The sequence below is a fragment of the Cucumis melo genome, unplaced genomic scaffold (genome assembly GCF_025177605.1).
Source record: "Cucumis melo cultivar AY unplaced genomic scaffold, USDA_Cmelo_AY_1.0 utg001023l, whole genome shotgun sequence".
In the NCBI taxonomy this organism is placed as follows: domain Eukaryota; kingdom Viridiplantae; phylum Streptophyta; class Magnoliopsida; order Cucurbitales; family Cucurbitaceae; genus Cucumis; species Cucumis melo.
The window spans coordinates 35,918-41,531 of NW_026124352.1; the positions used below are offsets into that span (position 1 = coordinate 35,918).

General features: G+C 32.4%; 2 non-coding genes across 2 annotated transcripts; both read right to left on the reverse strand.

Moving 5' to 3' along the window:
• Positions 1 to 1,169: 1,169 nt before the first annotated feature.
• Positions 1,170 to 1,243, reverse strand: TRNAW-CCA (transfer RNA tryptophan (anticodon CCA)). The gene has a single exon. It is a non-coding gene; the product is annotated as a tRNA-Trp (tRNA).
• Positions 1,244 to 1,405: 162 nt separating this feature from the next.
• On the reverse strand, positions 1,406 to 1,479 carry TRNAP-UGG (transfer RNA proline (anticodon UGG)). Its single transcript has one exon. It is a non-coding gene; the product is annotated as a tRNA-Pro (tRNA).
• Between the last annotated feature and the right edge of the window lie 4,135 nt (positions 1,480 to 5,614).

Consider the following 5,614-nt stretch of genomic DNA (forward strand, 5'->3'; position numbering starts at 1 on the left):
GTTCTTCAACTAATTAGAAGAATGTTTTTAATATGGAAAGAATAAGAATAAATGGAGAACCTAGTTTCGAGTGATCTGATCGTGCGATACTTTTTTTCTTTTTAAAAAAGATTTTATGGAAATGAACCCACTACATAAAATCTAATTAGTGGGAATACAATTTCATAAATAAAGGGCATTATAAGGTCATTCATTCTTCAGCGATTCAAAGAGCATTTCATTTTTGGAATCAAGTTACACAACATAGTTTATTTATTATTTTTCTTTTTTTTTTTTTTTTTTTCTTTCTAATTATTTAGAATCCATTTAATAGATTTATATATTTACTAGATTTATATATTAAATTATTGTTTATAAATTCTTTATAATAAGAATATTTGTTTTGAAAACTCAAGAGTTGTTCAATGAATCCCTTGATTCCGAATTGCGGGATAGAGAGACAGATGATGAATTGATTTCTTACCTATGTCACAAGATTTTTGTTAGTATCATCTATAATCATAATAATAGATGAATCAAAAACTTTCAATTGAATATATTTTTTCAATTAGTATTTTTACTTATCCATCCGCGTATCTTTCAAAAATAGAAACTTAGGGAAGTGCTTTATAAACATATGGATAAAAATAACGTATTTCATTTAGCCTCGTCATGCCTACTATCACTAGTTATTTCGGTTTTCTACTAGCAGTTTTAACTATAACCTCAGCTCTATTTATCGGTCTGAACAAGATACGACTTATTTGATTAAAATTCATTGAATGCACAATTCAAAAAAAAGAAAGATTTCGGTGTTATTCAATATATTCTATATATTGTAGAGTTCTTTACCTTGTCAATTCAATTTCGAATTCTTGGTCATTGAGATTCATGGGCAATACCGATTAATATTTTAAGGATAGATATTACCTCTCCTTTTCCTCGTTCAACTAAATTGAAATGATTGAAGTTTTTCTATTTGGAATCGTATTAGGTCTAATTCCTATTACTTTGGCTGGATTATTTGTGACCGCATATTTACAATACAGACGGGGGGATCAGTTGGACCTTTGATTAATTAACAGTTCTTTTTTTTGATTGACCCCCTACTTGCTTTATAGGAGGTAAAATTTTGATTTCTGTTGAATTATTTCAGTATCATTTTGATTTAACAACAACAAGAATCGAATCACGCTCTATAGGATTTGAACCTACGACATCGGGTTTTGGAGACCCGCGTTCTACCGAACTGAACTAAGAGCGTTTTATTATCAAACTAAAAGCAACCCGAATATATCTTCGATACATATATTATCATAGAGAATATCATAAAATTAAATAAAAAAAGATTGATTCGATATATGTATGTTCAATTTTTATGGATCTCAATTGATTCCTCGTTACTGTTCAGAAGATAAGTAATAGGTAGGGATGACAGGATTTGAACCCGTGACATTTTGTACCCAAAACAAACGCGCTACCAAGCTGCGCTACATCCCTTTCAATTGGTCTACAGTGTTATTGTAGAGAATCCCTGTCTTGTTTTCCACATTTTTTATTTATTTCCTCCATTGGTATACACAAATTATCTTGCCATTTCTTCTTTTTTGTCTCATATCATATATAAAATATAATAAAAATAATAAAAAGACTTATATACGTATGAAATAATAAATATTAAATCCGCCGTAAAGAAAAATGAATATTTGGGGTGGGGCGGAAAGCTACATATTTTTTTTAATAAAAAAGGGAATATCTACCGAATTGAACTGTTGTACATTTCAATTTGAATTAGGAATTCCGCGGACAATACAAGCGGTTATTAACTATATATACATTTGATGGTATGTAATACCAGTATGTATTACAAATTACTATAAAGTAGGAGGGTTTTCAATGCGAGATCTAAAAACATATCTCTCCGTGGCACCGGTAGTAAGTACTATATGGTTCGGGGCTTTAGCGGGTCTATTAATCGAGATCAATCGTTTATTCCCGGATGCGTTGGTATTCCCGTTTTTTTCATTCTAGTTATTGACTTGGGAAGGGGTGAAGAAGATTAGAAAAACAATCAAATATCTTTGACTAATCCCCTTCCCCCTTCTTTTTTTTAGAGTTTTTAGACTTAGAATAAGTTAGAAAGAATCAAAATGGATTCAACCTCAGTCAAACTCGGACGCGGCGCCAGGTTCAAATTTAATTAATAAAAGAGTGAGAACGAAAATGAAAATGTGATGGCTAGGGCAACAATATCATACAAAATACTTAAATGAAAAACTGTACTGCGATTCTAAATTTAGAAATTATTGTATTACTATATTTTAATATTTGATTGTAACGAAATCTTTCATAATTTTATTTCGAGTTACCAATTTTTCTTTTTTTCTTCATTTTGGATCGGAAAATGGAAGAGTTGCGTGAATCAAAAATCCAAGGGAGGTTCATGGCCAAGGGTAAAGATGCCCGAGTAACTGTTATTTTGGAATGTACTCGTTGTGTTCGAAACGGTGTTAATAAGGAATCAATAGGGATTTCCAGATATATTACTCAAAAGAATCGACACAATACGCCTAGTCGATTGGAATTGAGAAAATTCTGTCCCCGGTGTTACAAACATACGATTCATGGGGAGATAAAGAAATAGATCGAACCGATCGGCTGTGTGTCACCCTTTTCCAATCCAAGGAAGATGAAAAATTACATATATTAGACATATTTTAGATTTAAATATAAACAAACCAAATCCTATTTCGATCGGATCTAAAATGATTTAGAATTAAGAAATAGGATTTTCGGGATAAGGAATAAAAAAACCATGGATAAATCCAAGCGACTCTTTCTTAAATCCAAACGATCTTTTCGTAGGCGTTTGCCCCCGATTCCATCGGGGGATCGAATTGATTATAGAAACATGAGTTTAATTAGTCGATTTATTAGTGAACAAGGAAAAATATTATCTAGACGGGTAAATAGATTGACCTTAAAACAGCAACGCTTAATTACTATTGCTATAAAACAAGCTCGTATTTTATCTTTGTTACCTTTTCTTAATAATGAGAAACAATTTGAAAGAAGCGAGTCGACCGCTAGAACTATTGGTCTTAGAACCAGGAATAAATAGACTTAGCTTACTCTTTAATTGAATTAAAATTCTAATCCAAACTCAACCGCAGATTGATTCTTTGTTCGAAAAATCCGAAAATCTAGATTCGATTGTCGTGTCGTAAGAAAAAGAAAGAATAGTGGAAGAAGAATAAATCGTTTTTTTTTTATTGAACATATTTGCTCATTTTGACCACTTTATCATATTTTATCATACTAATTTCTACTCTACCTTCTCGGAGTTCATTCTCCAGAGAACTCCATTTTAAGCATTCCGCTGGATTCTTTGCAATCTTCGTATTTTATGATCTCATTGGAAATCATATAAAGACAATTTCTATTTAATATCGCGATTTGGGCAAGTATTTTACGATTAAGAAGCAACTGCCTCTTGTACAGATTGTGTATGAATCTACTATAACTGTAGTCTACCTTATTAGATCGAATTACTGCATTTATTCGAGCGATCCACAACTGTCGAAAATTTCTTTTTTGCCTACCTCTATCCCGATAAGCTGAAGCCAAAGCTCTTATTTTCTGTTGAGTAATAGTTCGAGTAAGTCTTGAATGAGCCCCTCGAAAGCTTGATGCAAATAAACGAATTTTTGTTCTACGTCTCCGAGCTATATATCCTCGTTTAATTCTAGTCATTGAATAAATGAAACTTTGATGAATAACTAATGGATTTCCTTTCTTTCAGTTATTCCTTTCTCCTTTCCTAGTCTATTAATAACAAAACGTATTTTTCCAATGTATAAAATAAAAATTCCAATGGCTTTTGCTACTATAACCTTCCCGACCACTATTTCTTTTTTTGTTCTAATCACCCCAAAATACGAAATAGTATTTTTACTAGGTATAAAAAACAAAAATAGAGTAAATAAATAAAAATAGAAATGGATAAAGAAATAGTGGGTTCCTTCGTTTCTATGGTTACTTCTTAAACGGTGAGGTCCTCTCTATACACCGGAGCTCCTTCTTTTATTTCATCAATGTTATTGTTAACTTGTACAGTTCACCCTCTTTGGCTCTACCCATGAATTATCTAGTAATCGGTCTTTCACAACGAGATCTACCTATACAGTAACGGTATTTAATTATGAAGATTGGTTGGGTAGCTGACCCTCTTAGTCCGTTCTTGGAAGAATAAGGCTATAATCCTTCTGTTAAATAGGATTTCCTCTGCTTAATGGATAAGCATTTGTTACCAATGGGGAATTCTTTCTCATCTAAAATTGAAAATAGAGATGATTGGATTTGCACCAATAGAAACCATAAATTTGATACACAATAAAAGGATACGATAAATCTTTGTTTATTTATTTTCGGTAGTGAACGGATTTCTTCCATTCATTCTATCCTATTCACTGTACTTATAACTGATACGGGAAAAATTTTGTACTTTCTTTTGTCCCGGTCCATGGTCTAAACGAGTCGCACATACACCCTAGTACATGTTCCTCGACGCTGAGGGCATCCCCGAAGGGCGGGCGATTTGGTGACATTTCTGATTGGCTGTCTTGTGTTTCTAATAAGTTGTTTAATAGTTGGCATGTTGAATTGTATACATAATGAGTTGGTTTAGATCAATCCTAACCGGATGATTATGAATTACTTCTATATTCGATATTAATAATTAATATGATTAATAGTAATATATTAACCCCGGTAAAAAGAGAAAATCGAAAATTTCGGATTTTTGCGTGAAATACCTGCTATTTGTTATTCAACCGCTACAAGATCAACAATTCCATGAGCTTGGGCTTCTGTTGCTGACATAAAAACATCCCTTTCCATGTCTTCGGATATAACCCATAAGGGTTTGCCTGTTCTTTGTACATAAACCCTTGTGAGGATTTCGCGCAGCCTCAGTAGTTCTTTCGCTTCCAGGATAAATTCTACCGTTTGTGCCTCATAAAAAGAACTAGCAGGTTGATGGATCATTACCCTGATGATTTAATAAATGGTTTTCTCTATCTTACATCATTATCATGATGAGTCAAAGATAATAAAAAAAAGATAGGATTAACAACCGTACAGGCATCCTTTGTGCAGTGCATACGGCTCCACAATGGAATTCATTTTTACCTTCCAGCGAAGGAATAGAAAATATAGGATCTAGCAGACCCAGAGCAGTAAATGATCCAATAACCACCCTTCCTTTTTTTTAGTAATTTCAAAATACTATGATGGTTCCGTTGCTTTATGATTTCGTTTGTTATTCAGCAATCCCAAAGTTTCTTTTTTTTATTTTTTTTCTTAAAAATAAATATTTCGTAGTCTTTCATAACAGAAATATTGTTAAGAGTCTTCCGTCGTGAAAACAAAAAAGTTTGTGACGCTGAAAGAGGCCTCCGCGATAAATCAGCCTACAATCGGAAATGCCTTTTATCTCATACTACTCTTTCGATACATAACCTAATGGTTTAGAAAAAAAAAAATTCTCATATCGAATTCAAAGTGCCATGCTATTATTACTTAATATTTTATATGGCGAAGGCATAGTTTTCTTTTTGTCTAAAAAAAACTCATT